This window comes from Dermacentor albipictus, chromosome 2, assembly GCF_038994185.2.
Source record: "Dermacentor albipictus isolate Rhodes 1998 colony chromosome 2, USDA_Dalb.pri_finalv2, whole genome shotgun sequence".
Taxonomy (NCBI): Eukaryota; Metazoa; Arthropoda; class Arachnida; order Ixodida; family Ixodidae; genus Dermacentor; species Dermacentor albipictus.
In genome coordinates, this window is record NC_091822.1 from 182,271,392 (window position 1) to 182,281,379 (window position 9,988).

The following is a 9,988-nucleotide window of genomic DNA, read 5'->3' on the forward strand; positions in this document are numbered from 1 at the left end:
CTATTTCACTCAGCAATAAAGAGATTAGCATAATCACTGACAATAGAGGGTGTAGGTAGACCGGGAAGAGGACTCCTGTGCATGCGTGTAGGCTTTATGTATGCTTCACTTGCAGAAAAATAAACCAGTTCATAGTTTGCGCTCAGGTGTCATGTGTTGTTTTCTCGCTCAAATCCTGACCCTTCATCGCTCTGCGCAACAGTGTTAAGTTTTCAGGTTGTTCACTATGTGATGTAGGAAGGGTAAAATTGATGGGAAATCCCAATATTCTCGGGCATATCGCGAAAAATATGGCCCAAGTCAAGTGTCATTTTAGGCTTCACTGTCCCCTTATATAGGGCAAATAGTAATAGTTTGAATTCTATGGACGCTGGTTGCTTTTTCTGACTTAACCTAGGCAGTGCTCAGCTCTCAGTTGAAAGGAACAGGTAAACAGGAGGACTTGCCACATAAGCAGAAGGTAGCACTCCAGACTTAAGCTTAATATACTGCGTGCTTCCACAGCCCTCGGGGGCTAGTCTGCAAGTGTTGACTAAGTGGACTGTCCATTCCAGTACACGCTGAATGAATAGAGCACGAGAGCCCATGGTGATGATTGCCACTTGCTCTACCAGCTTATAGCTCTACCTAATCAATGTGTGCTGAAACAGTCCACTTAGTGGATCCTTACAGAATCCTTCCCTAGACTGATGTTTATGTTGGTAGGTTGCAAGTATTGCACTTTCTTTCCTTTGATGTAGGCAGTTCCCATATGGATGCAATTTAACATATTGTATTCATATTGCCTTTGGTCTATACATATCTAATTCATGCTTATAACCAGGCCTACAAGCTCTTGTCCTGCATATTTATATAGTCTTCTTATTGGAGAATGGAGTCATTTTCCATTATACCCTCAAGCACTTGAAGTAAACACTGCAATAACCCCAAGGGAGGGGGGACAGTAACGCAAAAACCTTACTGGGCTTGTGGTGCTGCTGAAGGATGCACACATACCATTTATGCTAAAATTCCCAGCAGACATTCCAAAGTTTGTACGAGTTCGACTTTAGCTGGCTAAACTGAATGATTCATATTGAAGGCAATTCTTGCAACATTTGGTCAAACTGAATGAAACTGGACAGCACAATTAGCTGTATTCATCTACCATTTATACGACTGCTGCCCCGAGCATTTTGCTTGTTACTTTGCCTTTCGTTTCTGTACTATCAAGTTCAAGTACACATGTACTTTATCACTGTACAAGTAGAATGGCTTCAAGGCTTTTCCTGGGCATTCAACAGTCACTATTTATTCCTATAAACCTTCCTGCATGTGAAGGCAAAAGAAACTTATTAATTCATGCTGGAAGTATAAAAAGACAGGTATTTGCACAGAAAATGTTTATTTTGAGCACCGAGGTTCTTGCTGATGTAGATATGGTGCTGGCTCCCTCCTTGCCCGAAGCATGTGCTTGCTGTACACAGCACCAGATGATGGCTTCCTAGGTCAAAAGATCAAAGTGAAATAAGAGGCATTTTGTTTTAGCCCCGGAAAGAAAAAGCAGAATTGAGACATTAACATGTATAAAAAATACTTGCCTAAAGAAAAATTAATACACAAGCAAATTCACTAAAGAGGTTCACTTTCAAGAGCGAAAGTATGGTTACGATGAAAATTACAAGGAAGCTTCACTGCTCATTGAGGTTTCGGTTCAGTAGTTGTTGAGCCACGAGGGTTAGCATGCTACATCTTGCATATTAATTTTGTAGAACAATATTGCACTTTGAACAATGTAGTGCCTATTTAAATGAACTGACAAGGAACGCTGAAACTCCAGGCTAGTTTGGTCTGCACAAGATATGATACAGACACTGTACTGCATTCATTTAGTGTTTTTATCACTGATCTCGTGCACAAAGGTCATTCACACCTATCCTACATGAAACGCAGTTACTTCTTTGAAGCTTCATCTAGTCCTTGAATTTGCTGCATGCTTATGTCTAAGGGAGTTCGTTTGGTTCCTGTTAATGTAGTACATCTAAGCAACTGTTATCAAATGCCCATAGTGTTCCCTTGCATGTACGAAACATTTTTGGCCCTTTCAATGCACAATACTCATTACATTTGACACTTGGGACTCGTGCAAGGCGCCATTTAGTATTATATGCTTGTCCACATCTGATAATACTTTCATAGCTGGGTCATTCCCATGCCAAATGCCTTGGTTATTACTGTGACCATCTCACACTTTTCCTTTAGAATCTTCTTGTCCACTTTTAAGGAAGCACCCCACGACACAATGTCTCCATCCTAGTGGTGCTATGGAATTAACTTATGTGCTAGTTGTAGCAGATGACGTCAACTGAAAGCCACTGAAGATAAAACTCTCTGCGACAATTCCTTTTACACAAAAAATGCAAACAATACAGAATACTCAAAATGTAGTTATCTGGCAAGACTGGCTGCATCCATCATCTTTGTTTGGCGCAATTCTGAGGTGGCTCCATGTTACAAGACGCTTGGCGATTATTGCCATGTGACTGTTTGGGACTCTATAAAACACAAGAATTGCCTTACTCCGGCCTTTCTCTTTGTGCAGCGGCCAAGGTTATTATTCATCCAATCGCACAGTGTCCTGTTCGTGTGTCCATAGACTAAATTCTTCACCACATTGTTTTTGCGGTATTTCGTGAGTGACCCATGAACTCATCTTGGGGTGGGACTTCTTATCTTTGGCGTTTGCTTCTATCTCTTGTCGTCAGCACCTCACACAACTGGATGATGCCACTGGCAATTCTCTTCCTAACCACGAAGAATGCATTCGTCTCGTCACCTCTTCCGATTACGTTCTTTGGCCACCTAGAGAAAAGATTATAGGTGTCAACTCCTGTAACATTGTGGATGGCGGTGTATTCATTCCACCCTATGACCATACCCTATCTCGAGCAATTCTGATTACCCCTGGCCTTATTCGCTTCTCTGAGGGGTCTGCATTGCTTACTGCAATAAACCAAATCGAACCCCAACTGTTGCCTCGTGGATCAACTGTCACTTGAGCTGTTGACACTCATGTCGTTGCAATTGTCACGAAGACAGCTCAGTGTGTTCTTGCGTCTGTTACCGTGCGCTGAACAAAATCGTGCGCAAAGATGTTCACCCCGTGTCACGGATGGATGATGCACTAGATTCACTCCACGGTGCTGAGTATTTTTATAGCCTTGACTTTAGACCAGGCTACTGGCAAATACCGATGTCCAAATCCGACAAAGCAAAAACGACATTTGCTACCCCTGATGGGCTCTACGAGTTCAGTGCGATGCCTTTTGGACTCTGCAATGTGCCTGCCACATTCGAACGCATGATCGATAAGTCTTGTGTGGCTTGAAATGGAAAACCTGTCTGTGCTATCTCGACGACATTGTGTTTTCAACCATGTTCTCACAACATTTGCAACAGCTTGATGAAGTCCTTGCCTGTCTTGCAAATGCTGGTTTGCAGCTCAACACACGCACACGCGCGTGCGCGCGCGCGCACACACACACACACACACACACACACACAAATGCAGTTTGGCCAGCAAGGCCATCAAAGTTCTGGGGCACATAGTCTGCAAAGAAGGTATTCGTCCGGACCCCGAGAAGCTTACTGCCATCCTCGAATTTTGTGTCCACTGCGTCAAAAAGACATGCACAGTTTTCTTGGACTTGCTTCTTCCGGCACTTCATATGCAACTTCGCTACACTTACGTCTCCGCTCCATCAACTCCTCCCCAGTAATGCACCCTTTGTTTCGTCCGACGAATGTGAACATGCTTTCCTGCTTTTGCAACATGCCTTGACGTCAGACCCAGTACTGCGCCACTTTGATCCAACCGCGCCCACCATCTTTCACACCGACGCTAGCAGTCAGTCTCGATGCCATTCTACTACAATGCGACAACACATTCCGCGAACGAGTAATTGCTTAGGCTAGTCGTGCACTAACCAGTGCAGAAAATTACTACACCATAACCAAGCAGGAGTGCTTTGCTGTTGGGCCGTGCTAAAATTTCACCCATGTCTTCATGGCCGCCATTTCACAGTTGTTACCGACCATAACGCACTGTGCTGGCTTTCATCGCTAAAGAATTTATCAGGTCACCTGGGTTGCTGTGTGCTTCACCTACAGGAGTACGATTTCAATGTCACCTACAGGGCTGCAAAGAAGCATCAAGACACCAATGCTCTCTCTTGCTACCCTCTGCCGAATCATGACGATTCACCATAACCTCTCCGCGATTGTGTACGTCCTGAGTCCTCTTCATCGGCTTTACCCATTGTAGCCCTCGAATGGCTAAGACACAACAGCCCATCTGTCCTTGTGTCCCACTAACGCATCGACCCATACTGCTGAACTATTCTCCAACGTATGGAAGATTCTTCGTCACCTCCAAACGCCTGACTTCGTCGACAACTTAATCAATTCAAGCTGCACAATGGGGTTTTACATCGCAACATTTATCACATCGATGGCAACAAATGGGTCCCGGTCATACCATGTTCTCTGCAATGTGAGGTGCTTGAAGCCTTTCACGATCATGCGATGACTGGTCCTCTAGGCTACCACAAGACTTACAACAGAATATGAAGTTGCTGCTCCTGGCCTGGCCCATCTTCAGCCGTTGCGAAGTATGCTGCACCCTGCGTTCATTGTCAAAGCAAGCCCAACAGCTCCTTCTGGCTCTTTACAACCTCTGCCTTGTCCCGCTTCGCCTTTTGAAGTAGTTGGAATAGACTTGTACGGTCCTCTTCCCATGATCTCACATGGAAATCGTTGGATTGCAACGGCCATAGACCATCCAACACGCTATGCGGAGACAGCATCTCTACCATCCTGGACTGCTGCTGAAGTCGCCGATTTCTTCCTACACAACATTATCTTACACCGCAGCGCTCCGCGCGTTCTCCTCAGTGACCGCAGCAGTCTTTCTCTCTTCTATCCTTACCGAAGTTCTGTGCGCCTCTAACACAATTCGCAAGACGACTTCCAGTTACCATCCGCAGACCAACAGCTTGATGATTGCGATGTACAGTCACGTGCAATATGAATTGCAACACCGGTGCCCGTGGTCGAAGGGGTTCCAAGGCTGTACGGCTGTGCAGACACATGGTAAGTTCCAGACCGAAACACAGCTTCAATTAGTGGTGTCTATTAAACTGCTATTTCGAATGTCAGAGCTGCTGCGCAGCCGTGGAGCCCCTTCAACAACGAACAAGAGTGTTGCAAGTCATATTGCATGCGACTGTACATCTACCCTGGCCACACGAACGGGGATGCAATCCTGTCGTTCATGACATTCGCCTATAACATGGCTACGCAACGTACCACTGGCTGTTCACCAAGTTTCATTCTTGATGTATCATTCCTTTTGACTCCTGTAGCCCCTTCAGTTCCTTTCTTGGAACAGTTTGTGTCTCGCCTCGCAGAGTGCAGACGCCTCGCCCCGCTTAACACCGACGTCTCCCAGGACGCTCGCAAGTTTCGTTACGACTCGACCCACTGTGCTGTAACTTTTTCTCCTGGTGACAAAGTTCTTTGGACTCGTCGGGCAGCGAGCACAACCTGTGACACCCATGTGGCCACAGTGACGAGAGGCGGCCTGCGCAGCTGGCCGGTTGGGGTCATCAGGTTGTCGCCGGCCATCCACTGATTATATTGTTCACAGACACGGTCTTTAACAGGCTTGTTGAGCACGACGTCCAGTGGCTGAAGTGTTGACGTCATGCCTCCCGGAATGACGGCGAGTTATGTCCTCCCGTCGCGGAGTGCCAGCTTCAATCCTGCGGTCAAGTGCCCGCGAAAGGCATCCAAGACGAGCATGCTCGGACACCGCAAGAGTGCCCCTGGTTGCCGATTCCAGACGGTCTTAATCCAATTGAGCATGAGGGCCTCGTCCATATAGCCCTTTTCATTCACGCGAACGACATCCTGTGGGAAAGCCTCTTTCGGCAGCATCTTCCCCTTGAATATTATGTATGGGGGCAGCTTTCTGCCATCTGCAGTACACGTGAGCATCACCGTGAATGCTCGTTCCCCGTAGAAAGAAGCTCGACTTCTTTTGTGCCGCGTTCCACACTGTGGTGAGCGACGGCATGTCGAACCACACCGGCATTTCATCAGCGTTGCCGATCTGTACCAACATGTAGCCATGCTGCTGCCGGAGACGGATAACATAGCGCTGGAATTCGACCAACTTGTCCTCGTATGCCTCTGGCTGCTTCTGCCAGATTGATTTGCACTGTCGAAGTGCGAATCCCTTGCGTTGCATGAAGCGACGAACCCAATAAATGGAGCCCTTGAATGCAACCCCTTGGGCAGTCCGGAGTCCGGAGTCCCCTTGGGCAGCCCTTGGGCAGTCCGGATTCTCGGGCGATCTCAATAGCTTTGATGCAGATGAGTTCTGCTGCGACTGGCAAAGATCTGGCACGATGCTCGCGGACAAAATCCGCCACCCTGTCTTTGAGCTCCGGGTGCACTGCGCCATAGAATAAAGAACTTCGTCAGAATAAAGAACCGCGCAGCGCCCGCGAGTTGGGCCGCGTCGGTCACCAAGGGGGCGATAACAATGTGGATGCCGAAAGGTCTGCGCTCCTACATGCTGCCAGACGACTATTCATGCTGTGCCAAGGGCCGGTATGTAAGTCAAGGGGTGAACTTTTAGTAATATTTTTGGGAAAAAACCTCAACCTATATTCCGCACTATACGGTACTCGCACTGCTGGAGACATATGCCGTGGTCGAGAACCTACGGCTTCCCGACTACTCGGGTGCCACCACCTGTGCCACACGCAGTTGCACTGCGGCACCCTGCCTAGATGGAGTCCATAAGCCAGGAAAGCCACGCACGGCAATCTATGTCCGCAGCACCCTGGCGCGTGCTCTTCTACCTGTTGCTGACATCGCCGGTGGCCCCTTGGAGTCATGCGCCGTTGTGGTACGCCTTGGCAGCCAGGACACGGCTGTGGCGAGCATCTGCATCCGTCCAGGAAAGCCGTGGGATCCCTCCAGCCTTATCCAGCTGGCTGTTCGCCTTAATGGGCATGCAGTCCTGTGCAGTGACTTCAACGCACACCACACGGATTGGGGAAGCCGCAGCTGCACCCGCTGAGGCAAAGGCCTCACAGATGCCATCAGCTGAGCTGGCCTGCTGACCTTGGAACACCAGGGAGCCCACCTACGTCTACCGCAGAGCTCGCACGGCCATTGACCTCTCCCTCAACACTGAGCAGTGCTCCTACTCCTGGGCCACAACTTCGGACAAATGGGGGGTCTGACCACTTCCCTATTGTGATCAGCCCCAGGTCTGGGAGAAGGCCTAGGTCAAGAACTTACGTCACAGACTGGTCCCTGTTCCGGAAGCACTGCAGCAAGTTGGACGATGGCCGTGACTTCCTGAGCGCCATCGTGGATTGTGCTCAGGCTGCCACCGTTCAGTGCTCTACCCAACCAGATACCCCCGCTCCGGACCTCCACCTGCTCAACATTCGTGCCTCCAGGCGCCATATGGAGCGTGGAGCAATCCGGACGGGCAAGGCAGAGCATTGGACCGAGTACAGACGTGCAGATGCCCGCTGCAGACGCCAAGCCCGGCGCAGGAGGAGCCTCTGCTCTGCCATCGAGGGCAGGTCCAGGGGACCCCTGGCTTGGAGACTGCTCAAATCCCTCACCAGCAGGAGAGGAAGCCTACAACCTGTCCTCGCCGTGGCCATCACGCTGAGCATCAGCGAAGAGGCCCTTGCGGAGCTCCTCGCCAACCAGTTTGCGCTGGCTGTACCACGCACTGCAGCCATCCTGAAGGTAGGGCAGCCTTCCGTCAGCCTGCCTAGCTGCCTGCACAACCACCACACAGGGTCTTCGCTTCTGTAAATGGCCTGTCATCCAGTCTTGGGAGCCTGGCCTCACAGTTCATTGGCCCAGAAAGCAGTCCGAGCGCTTTTTCGCTGCCTGAGGGCAACAGACTTGAGTGCCCGACTATAGACATCCTACACTTAAGTTCTCTCTCTTCCTCTTTCACTCCCCATTCCCCTCCCCACGTGTAGCGTAGCAAACTGGACTCAGCCTGGTTAACCTCCCTGCCTTTCCGTCTTCCCTTCTCTCTCACCACCCAGGGTGGCCATCGAGCCAGGTTATGGCTATCTACCAGGACCCGCTGACGCTGCACGAGCTCCAAGCATCGCAGTGCACCAGGAGCCCAGTGCACCAGGAACCCAAATGCTTCGCAACCTGGCCGCCAGCGAGCAGCTGCACCTGCTTGACTGCTTGAACATCTGGCAGTCAGGGCAGGTGCCTGAGTCATGGCGCACAGCCTACGTGGCCCCCATCCTGAAGGCCGGCTGAAAAACGTGAGCTCCTATCGGCCAGTCTCACTCACCTCTGCTGCTTGCAAGCTGATGGAGGCCATTGCTTTCTGGCCGATGAGCAGATAGGCTTCCGGCGGAGCTGATGCAGTGCGGACTCCATCGTGGAAGAGGCCAAGGCCTGCGGTGACGCCGTGCTCCTGGTGCTTATCGGCATGAAGGGGGCCTTTGACGGCCTGCCCTATCCAGTCGTTCAGCAGGCCCTGGACCTATTTGGCAGAGGGCGTCCCACAAGGATCAGTGGTGAGCCCTTTCCTGTTCAACCTGGCCCGACTGCCTGCTGTCCTGCAGACTGACCCCCACAACCACGTGAATACCTCCATCAACGCGGACCACATCGCCCTATGTGTGCGAAATCCACCACACAGCCGCAGCAGTGCGCGCTCGGCTCTGCAAAGAGCCCTCGACACTGCCGCTGCTTACCTGATCTGCATTGGCCTTGCCATCTCGGCAAGGAAGACGGAGGCCATGCTGCTCCACCCAAGAGCAACCGCCCGCTGCACAGCTGCAACTGGAAGGCGACCTTGAAGCCCGGCAGTGACGTACCCGGGGCTACACGTTCATCACCGGCTGACCTGGCTGCCTGCTGTCAAGACCCTGCATGTCCAGGTCCTCCGGGTCCACAAGGCAGTCTCCCAGCTTGTTGCCCGAGGACAGAGCTGCACCACTAGGTGGGCTCTGCGGCTGTACCATGCAGTAGCCACCTCACGCCTGCGGTACGTCCTCCCACTCGTGGCACTACCACGTGCCCGTCTCAAGAAGCTGGAGCTGCTGCATAGGGCCGAGATTAGGTTCTGCCTGGGCGCTCCCTGCAGCTCTGAAATCGCTGCAACCTTGGCCGAGGCAGGAGCATGGTCCCCATCACTCCTGTCACAGCCCACATTCTACAATCAGCCACAGCTGTGCACATCGCTGAATGACACTGCGTTCAGGAATATCGGTCACATACCGACCGCACACACAACCCCCATCACATCTGCACTGAGCATTACGCTGCGGAGAAAGCTTATCAGTGAATGGCTACTGACAGCGCAGCGAAATTTTGGTTCTAAAGCAATTTTTCCCGACCGTGCAATGAGGCCGCAATGCGAGACCGCAACGAGGCCGCAATTTGGTGACTTTATTCACTACCGCCCTTAGCCGGCAGATCTGAACCATGCATCAGGAATGTGCATTTCCATTGGGGAACAATAGAAACTCTTATTTAGGCTAAACAAGCGCGCGTACGTACACCCATGAGCAAAAGTATGCGGACCACGGGAGCACGTGCCAAACTGCATCGACGCGCCGTCTACCGCCGCGGTGCCTGCTGTTGAGAGGGCCGCTAGAGCAGCGGTGCGCATGCGCGTCCCATTATATCTGCTGGCCTGACATGTAGCTTTGCCTGACGTGGTTATGGTGCTCGTAGACTGAACGTCCACTGGGTGTCGTTTTGTCGGTTCCGTCGCATGTGGGCCATTCGTCGCTGTGGGCCGTTCCGTCGCATGTGGGAACGCGCCTCCGCCACACTTCGCTTTCATTCTTACTCAGGGGGGGGGGGGGGGGGGGGGAGGGCAGTACGGCGCGCCGCACTGCCTTCTCCGACGCCCTTAGATGACTCGCGCAAAATG

The 9,988-nt window shown here is 51.2% G+C and overlaps 1 long non-coding RNA gene across 1 annotated transcript; it reads right to left on the bottom strand.

The window, feature by feature from the left end:
- Window positions 1-1,334: 1,334 nt before the first annotated feature.
- Window positions 1,335-9,609, bottom strand: LOC135920536 (uncharacterized). Its single transcript, XR_011512314.1, has 3 exons — window positions 8,802-9,609; window positions 8,393-8,670; window positions 1,335-1,483 (listed from the first exon to the last, which is right to left on the bottom strand). It is a non-coding gene; the product is annotated as an uncharacterized lncRNA (long non-coding RNA).
- Between the last annotated feature and the right edge of the window lie 379 nt (window positions 9,610-9,988).